At 36.7% G+C, this 8135-nt stretch overlaps 1 pseudogene across 1 annotated transcript in view; it reads left to right on the top strand.

The window, feature by feature from the left end:
- Positions 1 to 1477, top strand: part of LOC105508291 — a 9892-nt pseudogene extending 8415 nt beyond the window's left edge. Inside the window, exon 2 of the transcript XR_001001234.1 lies at positions 1 to 1477. The product of XR_001001234.1 is annotated as an actin, cytoplasmic 2-like (transcript).
- The last annotated feature ends 6658 nt before the right edge of the window (positions 1478 to 8135 follow it).

Raw genomic sequence — 8135 nt, 5'->3', positions numbered from 1 at the left:
GCATCGTCACCAACTGGGACGACATGGAGAAGATCTGGCACCACACCTTCTACAATGAGCTGCGTGTGGCTCCTGAGGAGCACCCCGTGCTGCTGGCCAAGGCCCCCCTGAACCCCAAGGCCAACCGTGAGAAGATGACTCAGATCATGTTTGAGACCTTCAACACCCCAGCCATGTACGTGGCCATCCAGGCTGTGCTGTCCCTGTACGCCTCTGGCCGTACCACTGGCATCGTGATGGACTCTGGTGACGGAGTCACCCACACTGTGCCCATCTACGAGGGGTATGCCCTCCCCCACGCCATCCTGCTCTGGACCTCATGAAGATCCTCACTGAGCGCAGCTACAGCTTCACCACCACGGCCGAGCGGGAAATCGTGCGTGACATCAAGGAGAAGCTGTGCTATGTCGCCCTGGACTTCGAGCAGGAGATGGCCACGGCAGCTTCCAGCTCCTCCCTGGAGAAGAGCTACCAGCTGCCTGATGGCCAGGTCATCACCATTGGCAACGAGTGGTTCCGCTGCCCCCAGGCACTCTTCCAGCCTTCCTTCTTGGGCATGGAGTCCTGCGGCATCCATGAAACTACCTTCAACTCCATCATGAAGTGTGACGTGGACATCCATAAAGACCTGTACGCCAACACAGTGCTGTCTGGTGGCACCACCATGTACCCTGGCATTGCCGACAGGATGCAGAAGGAGATTACTGCCCTGGTGCCCAGGACAATGAAGATCAAGATCATTGCTCCTCCTGAGTGCAAGTACTCTGTGTGGATCGGGGGCTCCATCCTGGCCTCGCTGTCCACCTTCCAGCAGATGTGGATCAGCAAGCAGGAGTATGACGAGTCTGGCCCCTCCATCGTCCACCGCAAATGCTTCTAGGCGGACTGTGACTTAGTTGCGTTACACCCTTTCTTGACAAAACCTAACTTGCGCAGAAAACAAGATGAGATTGGCATGGCTTTATTTGTTTTTTTTGTTTTGGTTTGGTTTTTTTTTTTTTGGCTTGACTCAGGATTTAAAAACTGGAATGGTGAAGGTGACAGCAGTCGGTTGGAGCAAGCATCCCCCAGAGTTCTACAATGTGGCCGAGGACTTTGATTGTACATTGTTGTTTTTTTTAATAGTCATTCCAAATATGAGATGCATTGTTACAGGAAGTCTCTCGCCCTCCTAAAAGCCACCCCACTTCTCTCTAAGGAGAATGGCCCAGTCCTCTCCTGAGTCCACACAGGGGAAGTGATAGCATTGCTTTCGTGTAAATTATGTAATGCAAAATTTTTTTAATCTTCGCCTTAATACTTTTTTATTTTGTTTTATTTTGAATGATGAACCTTCGTGCCCCCCCTTTTTTGTCCCCCAACTTGAGATGTCTGAAGGCTTTTGGTCTCCCTGGGAGTGGCTGGAGGCAGCCAGGGCTTACCTGTACACTGACTTGAGACCAGTTGAATAAAAGTGCACATCTTACAAAAAAAAAAAGTATGCTTTCAAATAAAGTTTTCAATTTAATTAATACATTCATTTATTCATTAAGTAGTCAAATCTGGTACTATTATTCTTATTGCTAACACAGAAAATATAACAAAAATTCTTATTAGAAAATTTTTTATTTTTTTGAGGTAGCTCTTATGTCTTGGTTTCAACACAAGTGAGTATATACAACTAGAGGTGATTTTTAAAATTTGAGGTCTTATACATTGGCTGTTTTTAAAAAGGACTTGTTATTTATTATCTAAAAAAATGAGACAAGAATATTTTTATTGTCCTTCATAGTTGATGCTTTCCTTCTGCCTCATCAGAAACTTTAACTTGCTTGACGTTATTGCTGTATCATGGCTGCACTACACTGTCCTCTGCCCTTAATTGCTCATCTGCATTTCATTTCCTGTATAAAACCACACCAGAATCTGTTCTTTGCTATGTTACATGAACAATGAGTTTTTAAAGACTTTCTTATTCACTTTATTTTGTTTTTTGGTCAACTTAAGAAAAAAATTACATAAACAAACTAGCCATCTTCAGTCACAAATGTTTTTACTCATATTATTTTTGAAATTCTATGAAAAGTAACATTCATAATACCAAATAAAATAATTACTGGTATCCTAAGAAGATATTATCATTTTAACAGCCACTTCATGAAGTACTTAATTATAACAATGTTCAAATTTCAATTTGAAAAGTTTAATTTACTTCTCTGAATTACCATAAACAGTGAATAATAAAGCCTGGACCCCTATTTTAAATTCCAAACTTAGAGAATTTTCTACTCTTTCTTACAAATTTTCTCTCTAAATCATAGATAGTTAGTGTTGGCACTTTATTATGGTTTTTGTATCTAGGAATCTATTTCTATACTCTTCAGAAATGTTCTTACTGTACTTTGAAGAATATTAAAACTGAAACTCAAATGTTGCAACAGTAAATCCAAAAAATATTTAGGTTTAATTTAAGGGTATCTATTTCAACATAGCAAAAAGGACTTTTTTTTTTGAGACAGAGTCTCACTCTGTCGCCCAGTCTGGAGTGCAGTGGCCGGATCTCAGCTCACTGCAAGCTCCGTCTCCCAGGTTTAAGCCATTCTCCTGCCTCAGCCTCCCGAGTATCTGGGACTACAGGTGCCCGCCACTTCGCCCGGCTAGTTTTTTGTACTTTTTTTAGTAGAGACGGGGTTTCACCGGGTTAGCCAGGATGGTCTCGATCTCATGACCCCGTGATCCACCCGTCTCGGCCTCCCAAAGTGCTGGGATTACAGGCTTGAGCAACTGCACCCGGCCAAAAAAGGGCATTTTTAATGTACACTTAAATTATTATTTTGAATATTTACTCTCTTTTGGTTATTAACATTGTGAGATAAATACTGTATCTTTAAAATGATTCTTAAAAAAAAAAAAAACAGGTTTATAATACGTATATTTGATGTGTGAAAAATTCATTCAGCCCTCCCCTGATTATCAATAGCACCCCTTAATCCATACTTCCCACTGTTCCTTGTTCCAATAAGCTAAGGCAACACTAGCATCTATCTGCAATAAATATGCTCAGAATTCGCTAACAGATTCTGATGAAAACCAAATAGTCAAAGAATAGAATGAGAAGATTGAAGTGGTTTAGATTTCTTTTTTGGCTTGCTACTTCATTCTTGTTAGCCCCCTGCCTGACTCCCATCAAGCTCAGCTCAATTTTATTTAAGCCTTTTGTGTATAGACTGCATTTGTCATCACAACTGATAAAAGCAGAATTTATATGATTTTACTGATTTTGCAACCTTTCTACTGAATTCAATTTGAAGTCAAATCTATTACAACGTATAAAATATGCAAAGAAATACGGCTTCAAAATACAAATTTACAACATTTGGTATTAAACATCTTGAGTGAGAATGAACTGTCTTACTGGGTAGAAGTTGATATTAGTATTGCAAAAATTCATAAGGCATTTGGACTGGGCCCAAGTTATGTTCAACACTGCATTTGGGGTTGAAATCTCCATTTCAGCCTAGAGCCAGCCAGCCTTACCTGTGTTTATCACTTGTTTTTTTTTAAGTCTCACTGAAAACAACCTCAAGTTTCAAAGATTAATCTTCCTGAAAATTTTCAAAGCAGATTTTATCATAAAATATTTATTTTTATTCATGGTTGAATGGAAAGCAAATAAACCACATCATGTTTTTCAAGTAAATGACAAAGATGCTGTATTCCAAGAATGTACCATCCAGATTAGATCCACTGTGTAATCCAAACATTGGCTTACTAATGAGTGACCAAGTTGGCTTCTTTTATACTTCTTTTTTTTAATGGTTCAAAACTTCTATGAAAAACAAAGTAGTAGAAAAATATATTAGATACTGCATTGTGAGTGAACGGTTATATAAAATAGAAAAATACGTTGAATAGTTAATGTAGAAAAGAAAAATAATCTTGAAAGAAACATATCAACACTTTTAAGTGGTTGCTAATGAGAATTTTTACATATTTTACTGCAAATTTATTTGACTTTCTATTTTCCTAGGAAATATATTTGAGATACTACAATTATTACTTCTCTACAGACATTTTGAGCTGCTTCTATAAAAATTGATGAGTATTAAAATCAAATTGGCTGGCAAACAAAATGTTAAATGTTGTGAAGGTGATCAAACTAACACTTGATTTTTATAATAAGTAAGGGTTGGATTTGAAACAACCTTATTGCCCAAGCTACTAATGAGAAATGCTGTTGAAATCCTTCATGATTACTATTGTTTGATTTTCATTTGTATCTCTAAAAATATCTGAAAGATTGTTCACAATCAAATTTTGAATGTGTCATAATGTTAAATAGTCAATGTCAATGATATGGTATTAAAAAATCCTATATAAATTTAAGTATTTGTTTTTACCCATTCCCTTCCTGCTTTCCTCCCTTCCTCTTGGTCTTTCTTTCTCCCTTCCTCCCTTCTCTCTCTCTTTCAACCTCTCTGCTTCCTTTCTTCCTTCTTTGTTTCTTTTCTTTCTTTCCACTTCTTGAAATATGAGATTAAAATGAATATATACTCTATTAATATCAAATTATTTTATGCAATATAAGTTGCAGTGGCTAAAATGCTTAAAGTAAGACAAAATCTGAAATAACATTTTTGACCTATTATTTTAATTGTTCATCTCTAAAAAATATTATCATGAAAATAAATATAAATATATTTGATATATATAAAATATAGTTTTAAAAATATATACCAATTCAGAAAGAAAATTTGTTATTTTTAAAGCCAGAAGTATCTATAGATTTGAATCTATATAGATATTTGCAAATAAATATTGGGAAAAACTTACAAACTAAGACTTCTTTTAAAACCTTGTTTTTATCATCTCTGATTGATTTTCAGCTCTCCTACTGTCACCATCCAAGGCCTATTTTCTTTTGTCTTGAAAAGATTGCTGTTGCTACATTCTGTTCTGCACTTCAGATTGAACTTCAGCTATCCCATATCATATTCCATGAGGTCACAACTTCTAGGTGATACATAAGCAATGTATTGATAGCTAATGTCACATTGGGATAAAGGCAGAAAAAGAAATCACTGAAGTGTTTGATAAAGATCACCTGTTAAAGGAGATATTTTCCCCTTCACTTTAGCAAGATAATGTATTTACAATCAGTGTATTTTCTTCTCAAGGTTTCCAGAAAACCAGTCTCAGTCACCTCACCCCCTGCTTTTTCAGTACTTTGTAGATTGAACATCATGATCATCTTCCTTATGCACAGCTGAATCCTCTACTGACTTTGTTTAAGTCAATTTCTTCAGTTGTTCCTCTGAAAAGAATGCAATAAATAGCAGCTTTCTTAAGCATGAAAAAGAAAGTCTTTATTTGTGAAAATTGACAAAATTAAACAAATTCCCTTAGAAGAAAAATTGTGGGTCATAAGCGCAGGAATGAATGCCACCGAATAGAATAGTACCAAGTATTAAAAGGCAAACTAGATTTTAGTACACAGATATATTTTCTTACACAAAACCAGACAATTGCAGGTTTGAACAGCTTATTATATAGTCATTGCTGCCTCTTTAATAACTCATTCTGATATTTTGTAATTTGCCAAAATGCGCCTTTGTGATCCCACAGGCTCTTAACTACTTTGCAATGAGTGTGTATGAACAGATGGAAAATGTTTTCAATTTCAGAGAAAACCACTAATGGATGTCACCAGCTATTAGAAAAGCTCAGGTGGCTCCATTTTCCAAGGAAAGTTATTGTCATAAAACTCTTCATTTTTTAATGAAATGTTTGCTCATTTATATCTAGATGGTAATTTAAGACTTCAAAGTCTAAACAGATAAGAACTATAGTTGGAAATTATTCAGTATTAAATAGTCTGGAAATCCAATCTCAAGAATCTCAACCGAAAACGGTAACGCCAATTCAGGTCATTTTATTAGAACAACATACACTACTATAAAAACAATTTCCCTAAAGAAGTAGATAAAGCAATTTAACTAAAAAGTTAAATGTATGCTTGAGCTTTGGTGATGATCCCTTTCCTAAAGAAAAAAGAAGTATGCCTTCTGTCCTCAATTTGCATTCCAAGCAAATGCATCTTCTCAGAGAAAAACACATCAAAGGAATGATTATAACAGAGGTTGTTTCCAAAACATAGTCTATCTTACATTCAAAGATATTTACTAATTTTCCAAAATGCAAAACCATTGGTCTTTTAATCCTCCCCTAAAAGCTCATACCAGTTTCTTTTACAATGCTGTTAGTCTAATCCTGCTAAACAGACAGGCATACTTCTGACCTAATTAGTTTATTTTAGGTTATTGTTACTATCTTTTTTTTCTAATAAAATTGTGGTCAAAAATAAATGCAATATCATCTGTACAATGATTGATCTAGCATGTGTTTATTTACTTGGGGCTCCAAAAACAGGAATTATCCATAGGTAAGTTAGAAATGAATGGAGTTAGTACTTATTTCCTAGGAAAAACAAATTCTGTTAATTTTAGGATGGCTCTATGATTCCATTTCTTTCTTACTTGGATATGTGTGTTCAGTATTCAGTATGTATTTCAAATAAGCTCTATCCTCTTATCATGGAAAATAGGTAAGCAGACACCACCCAAAATGCTGAAACTGTGGATCACTTTTAGTGTCATGCACATCATAATAGATATGTTTTAATAAAAGTGCTTTAATACAGAAAAAAACTTTTAAAATCTATAGCTCTAAGGGATATGTTTTATGTACATTGAAGATTGTTTGTATTTTATTTCACAATGGAGATAAACACAAACAGTGGCACTTCTAGTGCTGAACTGCAGAGCAGTGGCAATGTAGCAATGTGGCAATAGCAATGTGCGTAAAAGGAATCACTATGGCCAGGTGCGATGGCTCATGCCTGTAATCCTATCACTTTGGGAGGACAAGATGGGCGGATGACGAGATCAGGACCGAGACCATCCTGGCTAATATGGTGAAACCCTGCCTCTATTAGAAATACAAAATCAGGCCGGGCGCGGTGGCTCAAGCCTGTAATCCCAGCACTTTGGGAGGCCGAGACGGGCGGATCACGAGGTCAGGAGATCGAGACCATCCTGGCTAACACGGTGAAACCCCGTCTCTACTAAAAATACAAAAAAAAACTAGCCGGGCGAGGTGGCGGGCGCCTGTAGTCCCGGCTACTTGGGAGGCAGAGGCAGGAGAATGGTGTGAACCTGGGAGGCGGAGCTTGCAGTGAGCTGAGATCTGGCCACTGCACTCCAGCCCAGGCAACAGAGCAAGACTCCATCTCAAAAAAAAAAAAAAAGAAATACAAAATCAAAATCAGCCAGTTGTGGTGGTGGGTACCTGCAGTCCCAGCTACTCGGAAGGCTGAGGTAGGAGAATGGCATGAACCCAGGAGGCAGAGCTTGTGGTGAACTGAGATCGTGCCACTGCACTCCAGTCTGGGCAACAAAGTGAGACTCCACCTCAAAAAAAAAAAAAAAGAAAAAAGAAAAAAGGAAAAAAGAAATCACTGCTTTTAAAATCAAAATTATTATCTCTTTTGTTAAAACAAAATTACTATCTGTTTTGTTCTCAATGACCTTTATGTACAGATTCACATATTTAATATAATTCCTTAAACAAGACAAATGACATGTACCTCTTTTGGTTATATTTTTTTTTATAGATGCCAGAAAGTTTTCACTTGGGGTTCCATTCTTAAACCAGAGATTGTGTATCTAATTTTTCTATCTTCACTCTATACCTTTTATGAGTTGGGTCTGATTTTTTTTATTACGTTCTAATAGATATTGGTCATATAGTATTTAACATATTTTGTTTTAATTTCAAATGAAATTGCCTTCCATCATTTGTTTATATAGATGCAGTTTTAAGTATAAATGAATTTATTATTCACAATAAGATGGCCTTACTCATCTCATAGTATTTTAAATTCACCAAAGAATAGAATATAAAATAGATAGAAAAATAATGTCATGAAAATGACTCAACATTAAACATAGAAAGAAAAGCTGTGGAAGCAACTTCAAGTTGTCTAATATATATGCAATTAGAGCCCTTGAAAAAGATGTGGGGCGGAGGGGCGGAGCATGATGGCCGAATAGGAACAGCTCCAGTCTCCAACTCCCAGCGCGAAGGACACAGAAGAC

Source organism: Colobus angolensis, unplaced genomic scaffold, assembly GCF_000951035.1.
Source record: "Colobus angolensis palliatus isolate OR3802 unplaced genomic scaffold, Cang.pa_1.0 Scaffold100, whole genome shotgun sequence".
In the NCBI taxonomy this organism is placed as follows: domain Eukaryota; kingdom Metazoa; phylum Chordata; class Mammalia; order Primates; family Cercopithecidae; genus Colobus; species Colobus angolensis.
The sequence above is the reverse complement of the archived record's forward strand: the minus strand, read 5'-3'. Positions and strand labels throughout refer to the sequence as shown.